Raw genomic sequence first — 17728 nt, forward strand, 5'->3', positions numbered from 1 at the left:
TGCTACTACAACTACAGCTACATGGCATCGATTATTTCTTTGACATCCACTCCACATTACTGTATCGATCTCTCCCAGTAGTAGACAGCATGATGGTGTGCCTCTGCTCACCTGTCCTCTGGTCAGTCACGTGACTACTGGTTACCAGGAAGTAGAGGAGGTCAGCAATTTGACATTTGGGTTTTTAAAAGCTCTCAGTCAGATGCCATCTGGACTTGGCAATCTGTTAATTTTTAATTTGCCAATGAGACCAACTTCATCACTAGTATTTGCCTTAGTTCTCCCCTCCCTCTCATCAGCAGAACTGTCCCATGAGTGGGACTTCAGGTCCAATCTCATAGCTGTGTGGAGATTGCCGTGTGTGTGCGCACGTGCACACATACCGGTAATAGGAGATTGCCGCAATTCTCATGCCTTTGGGGGGTTACCAACATCTATAACCTTGACGTAAACAAACAGCTAAGCCAAATTACAAAGCAATAGTCAAAAAGGTATGAAATGAAGCAAAAGTTTTTCTCTCTTCTACTATTGAAATATTTCCAGTTTGATCGTGGAAACGAGTAGAGAGAATTATCATTGTGATTGGCCTTCTGAGCTTTAGACAAGGGGAAGATTGTCAGGGAAGGGAGAAATATTAACAGGAGCTCGAGTATCACAGATTGCTGTGGCTATTTTCTGCTTGATAGGTTCTGTTTAGGCCATAATTATGCCTAAGCTGTAGTATGATGGTTTATGTTGCTGTTCAAGTGAGAAAATTGTTTTTCCGTCCCAAAGTCTCAGACTTTATTTTCAAGGTCAGGTAAAATAATGATGTAAGAAAGAAAAAAAACGAATTTCACAGAAATTATAAAGCTTTCACGTCTTGACAAACATATTGCTTCTGCATAAATAAGCCAACGCTATGCTGGAACTCAAATCTGTGTCTCTATAAAATGTAACAAATAATTGAGCATTTAGGCTTCATCATGATGACTATACCTGTTTGTGCTACCATTTGGCTCACTGCTGTAATAAAGCCCAGATGAGTGGGTGAGAGCAGACCTACATTCACCTTAGTTCACCCAACAACAATCTGATAATAACCCAGTAATAGTAACAATCTATTCAACCAAAAATGTTTTGTAGTTGGCTGGATTTTTTTAAATGACTCTAAAGAGGCATTTCTGGCAGTCTGTCAAATACTTGTTGACAGCAGCCCTCCAAACTCATTGGACTATACTGATCTGCAGTCTCCATGGATCTCAGATAGTGCAGTTACAACTCTGTAGTACAACCCTCCTCTGATGTACCTTGGTCATCCATAACTTGAAGAGCTCACTCCCTCAGCCTTGGCCTTCCACTTACGTGCATTGCAGTGGCATGGCAGCAGACAATTCCCTTTGGATCAGGATAGTAGCATGGTTAAAGCAGGGCATGACCTGGAAAACTAAGAAGAAAGGAACCCCAAAGAAGCTCAGAAAGGAGAACAACACGTTGACATGCATGCACCAATTATTTGTATTTCAAATCTCATAGTAGTGTCATGCCTCAAAATAAATATTGTCAGTCCAGGGGCTGTTTTTAGAAGCTTACACAAGGTTTGATTCAAGGGGACTAATTTAGAAACAATAAATGTTTACTTGGAGCATCGCTATGTGAACACAATTTTAATTATCAACTTGCAGTAAGCACAGGATTCAGTTGCTTTAAGACTCAAGACCTAGTGTTCCACAAGGAATTTCTAATTCCCAATAAAACTTATAATTTTTTTTAATCTTTATTTTTCAAAAAAATACTAAATAAATTATCACACACACATAAATCGCATTATAACACATTTTAAAGCTACTTAGCATTTCAGTCAGGGATGGGTGCTTTTTCTGTTGGCAGTATCAGTTTGTGCTGTTGTACCGCAACATTTCCTAACATTGTCAGCCAAATCACTTTAGATCAGACACTTCCACATAGCTCAGTTGGTAGAATATGAGACTCGTAATCTCAGGGTTGTGGGTTCGAGCCCCACGTTGGGTGAAAAATTCCTGCAGTGCAGGGAGTTGGACTAGGTGATCCTTATGGTCCCTTCCAACTCTGTGATTCTATGATTATCTGGATTGTGGCTATTGAGGCCTGGTGAGTTATTGCTCAGGCTTTATGTGAGAATAGTTGGACTAGATGGAATACGGTAACTCTTTCGTGTCTTCCAACTCTGTGAAGCTATAAATATGAAAGATCAGGGTTAAAATATTTTGCTATCCTTACTGGCTGATTTTGTAGCGGTAGAACCTTCCAAGTTGGCTCAGAAGGAGAAATTCTAGCACAGCCTTAGTTATTTCAAGTATTGTGTCAATACTTTCCCTCTCACTTGAATTATTTGGAAGTCAGATGGTGATATTTATTACCATTATTTACTATAGCTCTCTATGAAATGGTAATAGTCAATTTAGTTACAGAATCAGAGACCTATGGTTTTTATATTACTATATCAAATATCAAGAGGCGAAAGCTTAATTTTGCCTGGGGTTGCAGACTTCTCTTGTCAACAGCACACAAAGAGCCTCTTTCCCCCCATTCAATCACCACAGCACTTTAAGCATCATTGGTTTATTATATGTTCAGCACTGAAGGGGAGAGCTTGCATGAAATGCATGTGGTGCTCCACAACTCCTTCATAATATGGCTGTGTGTGTGTGTGTGTGTGATCCTTCTGTGCCTTTACGGAGGTTAGTAATGCTTTTAAAGATATATTTTGGACCAGCCCTAGCATTAGACAGATATAGATGCCTTACCATATGTCAGATTATTGGTTCATCCAGCTATCTCAGAGAAGGATCTCCCCACAGTCCCATCCCTGTTTCCTGGGATCCTTTTAACAAGGGTGGGGGGAATCAGGCACTGAACAATATAAAAAAAATGTATTCCCGCTATCTATGGCTACTCCCTAGAATAATGCTCATCTGTTAGGCTGCATTCAGACAACACTTTGTTGAATTATATCAGTGTTACGTTCAGACAACATTTTGTTGAATTATATCAGTTTTACGTTACCTGATAGTATCTGCATTTTCCACGCAACAGAAAAGCCACTTCTGGAAAACTTGCAGAACCTTGCAAAAGTTTAATACTAATTTCCACGTTCGTTTCCTCCAGAAAACCCCCCCACCATGTTTGCAACCCCATTAACTTGGAATAATTGTGGGAGTTTTGCACTGTAATTTCCCCGCCATTTGCAAGGACCACAGCATGTGATAAAATTTGGAGTGGTGCTCCAGCATATGTTTCTTTCCTGCTGTTTCATGGGTGAATCATGGGGGGAACAGAAGCACACATATGCATAAATGGTGGCGATATGCTCTATGACATCCACTGTTGTGTCAAACTGTCGCCACTGGTGTGAATGAAATTAAGTGTGATACGGTTGTATGATGATCAAAAAGCCACAACGTAACAGGTAATGTAGCGTAAAAGGAACATTGGAAACTGAGACAGAAGTGCTGGCATTATATCCAGGAAAACTAATGCAATACCACGACCCCCATACTGAATATACCCGTAGAGCTGTCAGGTTGCAGCACCGAGATCTGTGGCAAAACCGCAGGCATGGCACGCCTCAGGCAGGCTCCCCCATCTTCTGCTGTGTCAGGAAATGGAATATGTATTGTGGATCGATGCGTTGAAACCCCCCAACTCAGCAGTGGGAATAACTGACAGATTGAGGCTGGTTTTGACAATACCTGAAAGCTTTAAAAGACTACACACATTTCCTGAAATTAGAACCTCATTTGGTGTGTTTTAAAGATGAGACAGCTACACGAAAGAGCATTTGTTTGTAGTTTGTACGGTTGCTGTTTGTGTGTGTGTGTGTGTGTGTACGTGCGTGTGCGCACACATGCAGACTTCCTTTTCCTATATGTCTTTCACTATACATATTCTGGCATACAAAATGTACCGGTATGTATTTAAATTCAATCCCTGTGTTTAGGGTTGTGGGAGTGGGAATGCATGCAGTATCACCTGATATGATGAATACATATCAGAAACAGACCGTCTTTTGACCTTACACACTGCACATTTCACACATCTTTTTAAGTCACTGTATTTGAGGGGGGGAAATGTTCCAATAAAGAGTAATGTAAAAGAAAAATCCAAAGAAGCAGATCTACAGATACAAATTGTTGCTTTAAAACAATTGCCTTGTGGATTCTGAAGGATGGAAAGGCAGGATATAATTATTTATCATGCACACACATTTATTTTTTAATATTTCTGTATGTCCGTTCTACTGTCCTTAAGTTCTGTGTTTTGCATGCTTTAGTTAGGCTGAAGAATAAAACACACAGAAGACAACCAGCAAACAAAATACAATGCACCTCAAGAAAAATATGCTGTACCATTCATTCTGAAGATCTGCAGCAGTGGTAGCTAACATGCTACCTTCCAGATGCTACTCACCTACAACACCCACCAGCTCTAGCCAGCATGGCAGGTATGACCATTTGCAGTCCAACAAATCTGGAGAGTACCATCTTGGCAGCCTCTAGTCGGTAGTATTTTCTAGTAACATCTAGCTGATTGTATTATGGTATGAGAGCCCAAACCGTGGTCCACAAGCTTCATTCAGGTGGCCTGTGCATGTCAGTTAAAAACCATATAACATCTATCAGAGTGCATCACAATTGCTACCAAATTAGCACATTTTGATTACACTTGAGGTATTTTTATATCTACTTAATGATAATTATTATACCAGTGGAACCATTGTGTGTTTAATACTATAAGACTCTTGCAGATTATCTCCTTTCCTTGGCATATTATAAAAGTGTTTCAGATTACTGAAGCGCCATTCTTTAAAATTTGTTGTTTAATACAGTGAATCAATAGGAACAAAATTATCCACTGCAAGAAAAACAGCTTCAAACAGCTCTCTGAAGCCTTTTCTGTTAGAACTTTTGCATCAAAATCAGACTTCATTAAGACAGGAAATTTTCAGACTAGAATCTGCTTCTTTAAGAAAACAAAAAGAAACACACACACAAAAATCCACTGTCTTGGATGCATATTACCTCCTGGAAGGGATTTGTGCTTTAGGCAAATTGTATGAAATGTGTGGGTAGCAAAACACTTCCTTGCCTAGGCAGGCTGGTTGCCGTATAGTAACTCCATGAAATTACAGTTTACGTTTCTGCTCCAAATGTATTCAACTGTGTGTTCATGCTTGCAAAGAATTGTCAAATACTTCAACATCTAATTACGGCTTTCACAAACATATGTTGGTTGAATTAATTCAACATAAATTTTCTTGTAATAGAAGCTATTGCACTTTCTTATATTGAATGCAAAGGTATATCCATCGTTCGCCACAAAGTGCCATAATGCGTTGCTCAATAGAAACCAACAATGCCATTCAGGAGCACTTAACGTCTTTTCTCTCTGCTCACCTTCCTCATCCTAGCCATGTTTCTTCAACAAACATGACTAGAAAATTACCGCAATCCCTCCCTCCCTCCCCTCTTTACAATGAAGCAGCACCAGATGTACACATCCCTTCTTTTCCTCCAAGATCTGAGGGTGATGCATTAAAGATGCACCTGCATTTCATGCATCTGCTTTTAAAAATTCCTATAGCAACTGCCAGGGGGTGAAATCATAATTGGGACTGTGCTGCACTGGGGTTTTTTTCTTCACTCCCCAACTCTCCCATCCAAAAGTTGCTATTAGGCTGATCTGTTCATCCCTACTGCCGGAGCTATTTTCGTCTTGTGGCCTAGGTTTCGTCCACACAAAGCCATGGGTTAGTGTTGCCATGTTTACATGCTTTTTTTTAAAAAAAACAACAACAAGGCTCCTATGAAATCCACATGGTTCTGTGGAAAGAAGGCATACTCCTAAGTAGTCCAGGGGTGGCTTTCTGCCTTATTTCCTTTTTAAATGTTTTATAACTGTTTGGGGCATAGGAACACAGGGAGCTGCCTTCTGTTCAGTCAGGATGTTCGTTCATCTAGCTTAGGGTTGCCTATGATGATAGGCCAATGACTCTCCAGAATTTCAGACACGGGATCCCCTGAGTGCTCTCCCAGGTTGCTCATAATTTTTCATTCCCATTCATTCATTCATTCCCCTGTTTAGGGAAGTTTTTAATGTTTTATATTTGATTGTGTTTTTAATATTCTGTTGAGAGCTGCCCAGAGAGGCTGGGGAAACCCAGCCAGATGGGCAGGGTATAAATAATAATAATAATAATAATAATAATAATAATAATAATAATAATAACAACAACAACAACAACAGAGTGAGGGGAACATTACTCATCACTAGTGGTGATGGATCCATTCGAATTTGAGAAGATAATCTATCAGTCCTGCCATATTTGCATACAAGGATGCCATCAATTCTACCAAGCCAACTGTAGAAGCAGGCTTCATAGCCTTCATTTTTTTTTAATAGTGGCCTTCTGGATTCTCCCACTTCCAGCAAAATCAATAGGACTATGTGCCCTCGATCTAGAGAAGCTCCTCTGATAATGTGGAATTGATCAAATGCCATTTTGTTTTCTGCAGTTATTGCATTATAGACAGAAAGAAGATTGCCCTGGTATTGAGTATAGCACCTTCCCTCTGCCGTTCCAGTGAAGAGAGATAATATCCTTGCTAAACAATTAATTTTCTTTACAAGAGGATGAGAGATAAAGGAACAGGGAGGCATTTTATTTCATATATTGGACTCCCCAAAGAAACCAGTGCCAGTGTTTCTTGATACGAAGTAGTCTTGTCTTCTAGCTTTCCCCGCTTTTTGCCCCACAAAAATGCTTGCACTTTATCTGGTGGGTGATTCCTTTGTTTGGAAAAGCACTTGTTCCACTGTGTCCCCATTGCCTGAAGAGGAAGCTTTATATTGTGATTGATTTTATTTTATTTTAAAAAAATGCATCTAAATCTCAGGGAGGAATGAAAACATATGAAATTAGTTAGTTAGTGCTTTGCTTTTCAGCATGGCAAATGCAGATTCTGAGAGCCACAGAGATAGGAGTGTTGGATCAAGGCTAAAAGGAAAGAGAGTCAGTGTGGTGTAGGGGTTAGACTGTTGGACTATGACCTGGGACTCCATGGTTCAAATCCCCACTCAGCCACGATGCTCACTGAGTGACTTTGGGCCAGCTAATGCCCCTTAGCTTAATCTACTTCACAGGGTTGTTATGAGGGCAAAATGAGGAGGAAGAGAACCATGTATTCTATAGGAGTCTCTAGAACTATACTGGGCTAATTTTTTCACGTTGCCTCTGTGATGTTTCTGCCATTCCTCTGTACTCCTCTATGGCCACATTGGTAAAGTCTGATATTGTGTGTGCCATGCACCTCACAAGGATTATATGGGTATTACACATGCCCAGGGATAAGTAGCCCTACCATGGGAAATGACAACTTCATCTGTGTGAGCTACATGACCTGGAACATCAGACTACATCAACTAATTAATTGAATTACTTTCCATATGTTTGTCTCCCACATTTTTTCCATTATTGTGTACATGTGGATGGTCTTCCACCCAGACACTGGCCTGATCCAGACCCTGTTTTGCTTCAACAATGTGGTGTCCTGGGAACTGACCATGGGGGAGCAACAACCACACCACCACGATGTGTACATTAAATGATGTGAGGCAGGGATGGTGTACCTTTGGCCCTCCAGATGTTGCTGAACTGCAACACTCATCCCCACCAACAGGCATGGCCAATGACAATGGATGATGGAATTTGTAGTTCAGCAACATCTGGATGGTCAAAGGCTCCCCACACCTGCCACAAGGGGAAGCAAACTACACCACCCACACAAACTAGAGTATTTTGAAAGGAAAACCTGAGTAAATCGAACAATAAAAGCTGAAAAAATCCATTAATTTTGAATGTCATGTCTTGTCCACTTACAAGAAATATAGAGGGGGAAATTGTGTGGGAGGGGTTGTTTAAATGTTTAACACTAAGCACGAAACATGGTGCATATATTGATTTGCTGTTTACCAGTATTCAGGCATCTATTTAAGTACCAAGAAAAGTGTTAAGTGCCTCTGTGCAATGCAGGGGCTACCCAACAGAGTGAGGGGGAAACCTTTTGCTGACACCCAAGCCAAATGGTAATTGGCAATTGACCAGATGAACTATTGAACACTTTTGAACCACACGGAGTGCTGAACACTTAAAATGCAGAATCCGAGCCATTAGGTTAAGTAATGCAATGAATGACATTTTAAAGGAAAATGTTTTCAGTGTGGAGGAGCTTGATTACAAATTTCAAAACTACCTAGGAAGACTTAAGAGCAGCAGATTAATATAGCCATGTATATCACTTGCTGTCCATTTATTCAGTTGTTCCTTAAGGCACAAACAAAAGACACCAATCTTTTAATCCACATTAATTTTCCCAGAATAACAAATACCCACTGGTTATGTGTTAATTGTACTTATGTGATTATTTAGGATGCTGTGAATTAAGAGACACCTATTCCTCTCCCACAGCTACCATTCCCAGAATTCCCTGTGAAAAGGGGTTGACTGCTAAACCACTATGGGAATGGTTGCTTTGAGAGCTCTGGGAACAGATTTCAACTCTCAGCATCCTTAAAAAACTACAGATCTCAGAATTCTTGGGGGGGGGGGAGCTGTTCATTACACATTATTATAGCACATGCTCTTCTATCTGGGAGATGGTTCCCACAAACACTGAATGATCTTATAAGGTAGCTTTCTATTTAATAACGGTGGTATAGTTGACAATGCCACCAACTAACTACCTCTCATCCAGATGTGTTTTGTCTCTGTCTTATTAACTATAAAGTCTACAGATTCCACAATACAGTGGTACCTCGGGTTACAGACGCTTCAGGTTACAGACTCTGCTAACCCAGAAATAGTACCTTGGGTTAAGAACTTTGCTTCAGGATGAGAATAGAAATTGTGCAGCGGCGGCAGCAGCAGCGGGAGGCCCCTGGTACCTCAGGTTAACCTGGTACCTCAGGTTAAGAACAGTTTCAGGTTAAGAACGGACCTCCAGAACGAATTCTTAACCTGAGGTACCGCTGTAATAAAAATGTTGACCCTAGGCACATCTAATGGTCAGATTTATCAAGGGTATATGTATGCACCTTCTTCCACATTTGATGGCTGGACAGGGGTGAGATTTTATGGCCTTATTGACTTTGCAAAGTAGTTCAAATATTGATTCTGCTTGGTTGCCCTGGGATATTTTTAAGGCAGACATTTATTCGAGACCTCAGACTGTCAGTGGAAATAGCATATGATTTACTCAACATAATTTACTCCTATTACTGTGCTTTTCTTTGATATGTCAGGTCTACTTAACTCAAAAGTGCTCTGCAGTTCCATTCCAAAAATGTTCACAAAAGTTGTATTTTTTTTATATGTCATCCTCCATATTAGTCTTACTATTATGTTGCAATTCTGTGTCTTGCATGTTTAGAATAGAAATATACTTTGTCAACATGAAACGCACTGCAAGGAGAAATTCTTCATCTTCTGTGAATAACGGTATATGTAAATATAATTTTTATCTACTTATCCAGGCTTAAATTGAAGGTCGTAATTCATGTCCTCAGGGCTACTGAGGGAAAGGTGGTTCGATAAGAGACATTTTCCCCCTACGGGGAGGCTTTCTTGTTGTCAATATCATCCATTCTCAGAAGGTATCCACAGTAAATCCCTGTTTTAGAATTACTGCAAATAAGGCAAGCACGAAGACATGAAGAGAAAGATTTGTGAAGCAGTGCAAAGACCACCATCTTTCTGAGAAGAGGAAACAGGCTGTGCACATTGTACTGTTGGAAAACTGTTGTCAAAGTGTTTGCAGTCTCCTATGAATGACATTTTATGTATGTATTTATGGGATTCCTTATCTGCCCTTTACCAGAAGGGTGGCTGGTGGCCTTACAACACTATCACAATGATACAATATTAAAACCAGTGAAAGCAATGTACAGCAGACTATTAAATATCAAAATCATTTTTAATTGTTTCTGCTGCTTTTCAGTCCACAGCTATAAACTTTGGGTCCACCAATAACCTGCATAATCAATCCCAAGACATAGCACACACAGAAACACTTTTTGAGTGGCAATGCCCATCAACTTTGGGGGAGAGCGGCTTCCTTAAATATTTTAAGGCAGGGTGGCAAAGGGACCTCAGCCCCTAGCTCCTATGAATGGAAATGATCCCTGTGTGCCTCTCCCTTCAAGTTCTTGTGAGGTGCTAGTCTTCTGGAACTGATTTTAGAGGTCATGAAAGTTGTTAGATTTTTATTCGTAGCAGCAGCTGTTGCAGCAGCAGTAGCAGCAATAGTATGAAGGAGAGGTGGTTGTGGGATTTCTGCTTTGGGTGCCAAAATAGCTTGGCAAGTCTTGGGTACTTTGCACTTGGACTTGAGGGGACACCATTTGCTATTCAGCCTCAAGCAGAAAAAAATCACTTGGGCCATCTCTGTTTCTAGCATTGTTCATAAAAGGTCTTTTCTTCTTCTTTTGCTTTCCTATGAAAACTTTCCTATAAAAACTGATTTCCCTTGAACTTGAAAGAATGCTTCTGACATATGTCAGAATGTCTTCTCTTCCACCATTTGGCCTTGGTGACCTATTGCTAAATGGGGGGAAAAAATCACTTTTATAGCTCGCTTGTATTTCTCCAACCCAGGTGGATGTTCATCTATAAAATGCACACATTTCCAGTGCTACCTATAATTCCTGAGCAGTAGTGTTTCAGTTCATGTTTGTGATTGTCAAATTTTTGGTAGTTCAGCTTTTCCTTCCAAGATATTCACTTTGCTATACAACTGGATCCGCATGGTTTCACAAGTTGGCATTTGAGGCATTCAAATATTGAAGAACAAAAATATATTGCGCTGTAGAGAAACTCATTAGGCTAACTATCAAGCAAGGTTGCAGCTTGCAGTAAACTCTCACTGTGGAATAAACATGGGTAAAATCACATCTTCCAGCAGTATCACACATTTCCCCTAATAGCTAGCATTGTCTTTTTTATTTTACTTTTCTGTTGTTTAGACAAGTCCCAATAAGTGCCCCATCCTCAAGGCCCCTTTCCTTCTCTGCTTCCTTTGCTTGATACAACTCCATCTACTGGAATAAAATTATGGATGGTGTTGAGAAAGCGGATAGAGGATAGTTTTCCTCCCTCTTTCATCATACAAGAACTCAGGGACATCCAATGAAGCGGAATGTTGGAAATCTATGGAGAGACAAAAGTACTTTTCCACACAGTGCATAGTCAAACTATGAAAATTGCTCCTGTCACAAATTGTAGTGACAGCAACAAACTTGGATGGCTTTAAAAGAGGATTCAACAAATTCATGGAAGATAAGGCTATCAATTGGGATGCGGGTGGTGCTGTGGTCTAAACCACTGAGCCCAGGGCTTGCCAATCAGAAGGTCGGTGGTTTGAATCCCCACAACAGGGTGAGCTCCCGTTGTTCAGTCCCAGCTCCTGCCCACCTAGCAGTTCGAAAGCACGTCCAAGTGCAAGTAGATAAATAGGTACTGCTTTGGCGGGAAGGTAAATGGCGTTTCCGTGCGCTGCTCAGAAGCGGCTTAGTCATGCTGGCCACATGACCCGGAAGCTGTACGCTGGCTCCCTTGGCCAGTAAAGAGAGATGAGTGCCGCAACCCCAGAGTCGTCCAAGACTGGACCCAACGGTCAGGGGTACCTTTACCTTTACCTTTAAGGCTATCAGTGGCTTTGTTCTTCCTCCACTGCTTTTTAATTTCATTTGCTGGAAACCATACAGGGGAGGTGAGTGCTATTTCACTCAGGTTTTGCTTGCATCTAGGTAGCTGTATAAGAACACAGGACTGGAGTAGATGGGCATTTAGCCTGAGCCACCAGGACTCTCTATATGTTCTTAATGCATGAGCAAGGCTTTTTTTACAGCTGGAACTCATTGGAACTCAGTTATGGCACCTCTCAGGTGGGCGCCATTGCCATTATAAGAGAATGAGGGAGACATTCGTGGTGAGTTCCGGCACCTCTTTTTCTAGAAAAATAGCACTACGCAGGGGTAGGAGGGGGAGAGAGAATGGTAAAAATAGAAAAGATAGCTTTCTTCTTTAGTCCTTTTCAGCCTGACTTTCTGTATAAAACATAAATGACTAAGAAAACCTGGGTTCTTATCAATGAACAACTCACACTGTAGCTCTGAATTTTTAATTTTTTTTTTTTAAAAAAACACTAATAAAAAAAGACCTGGATCCACTTGGGACCAGTTTACTTGTGGGATAACCTTACCCCATAAATGTCAAATTTTATGTACCATGATTTATTTTTTGTGCCAGCCATATTTTGTGAGAGCCCCACCCCCAACTTGCACTGCTCTGAATTATGGGTAAATATATTTTTTGCAGAGAACAAAATAAACGATTGTTCAGGAACACATTAAATAAATAGGGAGATAATTTGTTTTTGTTTTTTTAAACCAATTTGAATGAATGCCTCGCCCGCTGGCCTGCCTTAAAATGCTTTCCCTTTCATCCACACATAGTTTGTTTGGATATTATGCACCATGATGGAATGAACATGGAAACTGCCTGATTTGTCTATTGTACCCTTCACCTGCAGTTTGAAGTTGTCAATAATGAATAGCACCACCCACTGCCATGGAATATCATTATTATTTTTACTTACTGGCATTGGCGAAAGACATGTTGATGTAACTGCCTTTGGCAGTATTTGTTAAGATCAATCCAGGTACACCCCTATACCATCAAAGCCAAGTTGGACCTCTGCCAAACTGTTCATTAATGTTTGACACTAATTGCAGCCATCTCCTTGAGCGAGCATTTAATGCACTTTCAAGTTGTTGTTCAGTATTATGCTACTCCTGCCACCACCACAACATGGCATGAGAGCTTTCCCAGGCTAAGAAAAATGGGAAATAAAGTATCCTCCATTAGCACTAGCCAGCCTGGCATATGAAAAGGAATAAATTTGGATCCCAAACCTGAGTGGGTCACTCTGGAACAAAAACATTTTTGATCAGGTCTTTCTTCTGCGATCTCTACTGTTCGTATAATAACCCTCGTGTGACCAAATGTACTGGCCCAATTATTTTAATCCAGGTTCAATCTTTGAATTAATCGTGGGAATCTTATAAAAGTACTCTAAGAAGATATGAAAACTAGACACCTATGTTGGTCTTGTGCCAGTATAACTCTCAGGGATTCTCCCAAAGAGTAGCAATTTCATAAGAGACTACTGCCTGAAATCCATAACTTTCCTGAGGAGAGGAATTGCTACTAATCCAGTTTAAGTCTGTGGTGGAGAGATGCCTATTTGTTGCATGGGAGATGGATATCCAGTGCTGTGGAACTAATGAATAGCGTGTTGGTGCTTAGTAATTTGATGGATAGAGGTCTGGTTTTCTCACTTAAAAATATTATAATAATTCCTATGTCTGTATATTTTTGAAGAGCTGCTATAAGGTTTCTGAACAGAACAGAATTAAATAGCTTTTCTAGAATGCAAACCCACATTTTTGAAAGGTACTTCTTAAGGATAAAATTTCTACAAATTGTGCGCTTGAGTAAAGCAAATTTTGCCTCACTTTATAGAGAGTCAATGGTTGCATTCAGACATAATGGTAATATAGCATTACAAGACTGAGTCTTGGACCCATGTGCTCCCCCCTCTCCTTCTCTGGTATGACCGTAATTCAGAAACTTCTGTTTGATTAATCTCAGTTCAGCCATATCGAGGTCCAGGTCCGGTCCGGAGTTCGAGGAGTCAGCAATGAGTCAGTCCAAAAGAGTCAAGGCAGGAAACGGGGCAGGAAACCAGGCAAGGTCAGGTACAGGAACACAGGCAAGATCTGGCAAACAGCAATCTTGCTCCCACAACCTGTGGTGGGGTCCAACAGCCTTTTATCTCTGGCGAGATAGAAGTCCCGATCCTCCGATGACTCACCACCCTGTCTCGCCCGAAGGTGACCACTCCTACTGCGAGTACTCAGGTCTCTCCTTCTCTCAGACCTGAGTCTCTGCAGCTCTGGAGACGCTGGTGGGTTACTAGACCCAGGGGCCGCATCAGCCTCTCCTGACCCAGCCGGTAGTGGAACAGCTGTTGGTGATGGCCCAACTGGGGCTCTTCAGGATCAGGACCCAGACTTGGTTCAGGCGATATCTGAGGCAGAGGACCCTGTGCAGACTGAGACTCCTCTGGTTCTGAGTCTGAGCCCGAGTCCCAGGCCATCAGAGCAGGAATCTTTTCCCAACATGGGGCTCGAACCCACAACCCTGAGATTAAGAGTCTCATGCTCTACCAACTGAGCTATTTGCCTCATGGGCATGATTGAAGCAAGCCACCTTAATAAAAAGATGGTTTGAAATTAGTTTCTTTCAGCAAACTATAGTTAAAATTAACCACACTTTTAATAGGTTTGGATGACACAACAAACTGCAGTTAAACCAAGGAAGCAGAAACTTCTGAAGACGTCCTCATATCCATGCTGGAAGAGGAGCAGCAGCATATCAGTCATTCTGAGGCTTACTGGTGCTTATTCTCATAATGCTATACCATGGTTTAGTGTTATCTCAGAGCAAGACCATTGTAAGCAAAAACAGTGAATTTCCCTTCTCAGTTGAACACTATACATTTTTGAAACTGCTCAGACCTGCATTCCCCCCCTTTCACCTCAGAAAACGTATTTGTTTCAGAGTCTGCTCCCTCCCAGCTACATTTAGCTCTTTCCCATCATAGGATAAATATAGGCACACACTTGATTATTCTCATCTCATGAATGCTAGTAAATCCATGTAGACTTTAATGATATGTGTTGAAAAGTGGGAAAGGGGGGGAGAGTAGGAATGCAAGTTCCTGTGTACACTTAGCTGTTGCATTTGAATCTTTCCCTGCGGGGCTGCACAACCATGTGGCTAACAAATTGCATTACAAGCTCCAGAACAGATGAGGAGGAGGAGAGCTGAAGACAAGGAGGAACTATAAAATGAATGCTTCAATAAATTTATTTTCCTGTATAATGTTTCAGCAGCAGAAAGCATCTGGTTCCACTTGAACCCCCCTCCGTCTCTCTCATAATTTAGGAATCGTAGGCCTGAAAACATGACCTACCAAGTTTCATGCTGCCAACCAGCCTTGTGTGATAGCCTGTCAGAGACTTCATAGACTACCCTCTTGGGACGGTAAACGCAAGAGGCTTATCAAGCATCTCTCAGGTTACCATATATATCAAGCATCTCTCAGGTTACCATATATGAACAAACTCAGTTGGTCTCTAAGGTGCTACTGGAAAGGATTTTCTATTTTGTTTCGACTATGGCAGACCAGCACGGCTACCCACCTGTAACTGTTACCATATATGGCAGTGAGCTACGCTTTGCTTTATTGGTCATGCTGAACAGTCTTGCGATTGACAGCCAAATTTATGATTAAATGTATGCACAACACTTACTGAGTTCCTTGTGCTGCATTTGGCTTGGCAGGTCACAAACTGCGCAGGATCAATCAAGTCAAACAAATTGCATGTCCTCAAAATATCAGGCGAAATGGACCAAAATCACTGGTGAATTTTGCCCCTGATTGTTTTAAGGATGGCAACCTAAATTCCTGCACAGAGATTAATGGGAAAACTGTCAGGCTTTCCTCTGGGTGGTTACCTTTCTCCCTATTTTGTACAAGGCCTATCCCCCCCCCCCTTTAAAGCCTCTCTGTTTGTTTCTCCTCAGGTTATGCACTGTTCTTGTTCACTTTACTCAGTAAAATGTTATCAGGGTTTTTTTTCTTTTTCTTTCCCTTAGCATTATGAAAGTGACTTTGCTAACAGGGAGTTCTGGGCACCACAACTGAAAAGCCCATGTCCCAAGCCACAGCTAGTTGTCCCTCTGATGATGGTGAGTTTGAGACAAAGCCTTCAACTGATAATCCCAACAAGGGGCGGGATCATACCAGAGAAGGTGTTTCTTAAGCTTAAACTGTACAGGGCTTTAAAGGTAGTCTTCAGTATATCTGAAATTGTGACATTTTCTACTCTTCTTCATAAACCCAAATGGGAGGTACTGAACAGGCTGCATTGGGGAAAACAAGATCATGGAGCTTCTGAGAAAAGGAACAGATGAACTTATTGAAAGGTATTCCACTCAGTTTGACTCAGACCTATTAAAATTAATGGGCCTAACTTAGCCATATTCTTTAATTTCAATAATTCATTCCGAGTTAAACTTCTCTGACTACCAGTCTGTGAGTTCAACTTCTCCCTTTCTTGATCACATAAATATGGTTTCTGGGTATTCACATAATCTTTGTATGTTTTACTGTCTGAGGCATGCACTTGAACTTCATCATTCAAGGCTACTTTGCCTCACTCAGACTCATAAGGAAGATTCCACAGTTTTTCTCACTTGCAATGTTATCTTCAGTAGTGGCTTTACTTGGGCAGAAAAAATACTCTGTGCTCCTCTTTGCTCAGTCATCATCATGCACTGTTAACTGTTTTCTCTGCAGTTCTGAAAAAGCAGCATGTGATTAGTATGTCGGCTCTGAAGCCCTCTTTTTAATCCCATTACTACCGGTAGCATTCAGCCATTGGCTTCATGTTTCATTTCAGCATCTTGTTTACTAGTATCTGTGCTAAATTCAGTGAGCTCTAGAAAAGCTAACAGTAGAAATATGGGCCAGCACTATGTACTTTTTGAAGTAATTTGATTTGGAGTAGAGAGCCAATTTAATGTCTCTGCCACCCTTGTGTGCCAGAAGTCTGTGAAAAGCCCCTTAAGAGGACATACAGCAAACATATTTTTCACATTTTCCAGCCATGTCTTCTTTTCCCTGTTGCAAACCGTGAGTAAGCCACGGAGCAAGGCTTTTTACTGGGTGGCATTGCCACTGACACCCCTCCCTGGCCCGCCCCTTGCCTCCACCTGAGCCAGAAAAAGCAAAGCACGTGCTGAGCAGGTTTGCAAGCCCCGCCGCCGAGCGTGGCTTTTTACCAGGCAGTGGGGCTTGGCTTGGGCATCGCGGGGGGGGGGGGCAGAGTGTCACCCCATCCAGGGTGGCACACGGGGCGGACCGCCCCAAACACACACCCTTGCTCCGCCCCTGCATAGTTATTCACATGCAGTGTTCTCTGAGTTTATGTTATGTATACTAGCCCTGCCTGGAGATGCCAGCAATTGAACCTGGAACCTTCTGCATATAAAGCAGCTTGTTGTTGTTGTTGTTCAGTCGTTCAGTCGTGTCCGACTCTTCGTGACCCCATGGACCAGAGTACGCCAGGCACGCCTATCCTTCACTGCCTCTCGCATTTTGGCCAAACTCATGTTAGTAGCTTCAAGAACACTGTCCAACCATCTCATCCTCTGTCGTCCCCTTCTCCTTGTGCCCTCCATCTTTCCCAACATCAGGGTCTTTTCTAGGGAGTCTTCTCTTCTCATGAGGTGGCCAAAGTACTGGAGCCTCAACTTCAGGATCTGTCCTTCTAGTGAGTACTCAGGGCTGATTTCTTTGAGAATGGATAGGTTTGATCTTCTTGCAGTCCACGGGACTCTCAAGAGTCTCCTCCAGCACCATAATCCAAAAGCATCAATTCTACGGCGATCAGCCTTCTTTATGGTCCAGCTCTCACTTCCGTACATTACTACTGGGAAAACCATAGCTTTAACTATACGGACCTTTGTCGGCAAGGTGATGTCTTTGCTTTTTAAGATGCTGTCTAGGTTTGTCATTGCTTT

Source organism: Lacerta agilis, chromosome 3 (assembly GCF_009819535.1).
Source record: "Lacerta agilis isolate rLacAgi1 chromosome 3, rLacAgi1.pri, whole genome shotgun sequence".
Taxonomy (NCBI): Eukaryota; Metazoa; Chordata; class Lepidosauria; order Squamata; family Lacertidae; genus Lacerta; species Lacerta agilis.